We start from the raw sequence: 1,314 nt of genomic DNA on the forward strand, positions 1-1,314 counted from the left end.
CCACCTCTGGGGGTTTGGGGGTCACCAGGAGCCCCTCTCTGGGCATTGGGGGGGTCACGGGGCTGCCAGGACCCCCCTCTGGGCAGTGGGGGGGTCACCAGGAGACCCCTCTGGGCAGTGGGGGGGTCACCAGGAGACCCCTCTGGGCATTGGGGGGGTCACGGGGCTGCCTGGAGACCCCTCTGGGGGTTTGGGGGTCACCAGGAGCCCCCTCTGGGGGGTTTTGGGGGTCACCAGGAGCCACCTCTGGACAGTGGGGGGGTCACGGGGCTGCCTGGAGACCCCTCTGGGGGTTTGGGGGGTCACCAGGAGCCCCCTCTCTGGGCATTGGGGGGGTCACGGGGCTGCCAGGACCCCCCTCTGGACACTGCCAGGGTCATGGGGTCACCAGGAGCTCCCTCTGGGCATTGGGGGGGTCACGGGGCTGCCTGGACACCCCTCTGGGGGTTTGGGGGGTCACCAGGAACCACCTCTGGGGGGTTTGGGGGGTCACCAGGAGCCCCCTCTGGACACTGCCAGGCTCATGGGGTCACCAGGAGCCCCCTCTGGGGGGTTTTGGGGGTCACCAGGAACCACCTCTGGGCATTGGGGGGGTCACAGGGCTGCCAGGACCCCCCTCTGGGGGTTTGGGGGGTCATGGGGTTGCCAGGAGACCCCTTGGGGGGTTTGGGGGGGTCATGGGGTCACCAGGAGCCCCCTCTGGGCAGTGGGGGGTCACAGGGCTGCCTGGAGACCCCTGGGGGGGTTTGGGGGTCATGGGGTCACCAGCCATCCCCAACCACCCCCAGCTGTCCCCAGGTGTGTCCCCAGGTGTGTCTCCAGGTGTGTCCTCAGGTGTCCCCAGGTGTGTCCCCAGCCATCCCCAGGTGTGTCCCCAGGTGTTCCCAGGTGTCCCCAGGTGTCCCCAACAACCCCCAGCTGTCTCCAGGTGCGTCCCCAGCTGTCCCCAGCCATCCCCAGCCATCCCCAGGTGTCCCCAGGGCTGTCCCCAGGTGTCCCCAGCCATCCCCAGGTGTGTCCCCAGCTGTCCTCAGTCGTCCCCAGGTGTCTCCAGCCGTCCTCAGCCGTCCCCACCTGTGCCCAGGTGTTCCCAGCCGTCCCCAGCCATCCCCAAATGTCCCCAGGTGTCCCCAGGTGTGTCCCCAGCTGTGTCCCCAAGCACCCCCAGATGTCCCCAGATGTCCCCAGCCATCCCCAGGTGTCCCCAGGTGTGTCCCCAGCTGTCCCCAGCTGTCCCCAGCCATCCCCCGCTGTCTCCCCAGATGTCCCCAGGTGTCCCCAGCCATCCCCAGGTGTCCCCAGGTGTGTCCCCAG

The sequence above is a fragment of the Parus major genome, unplaced genomic scaffold, assembly GCF_001522545.3.
Source record: "Parus major isolate Abel unplaced genomic scaffold, Parus_major1.1 Scaffold451, whole genome shotgun sequence".
NCBI lineage: Eukaryota > Metazoa > Chordata > Aves > Passeriformes > Paridae > Parus > Parus major.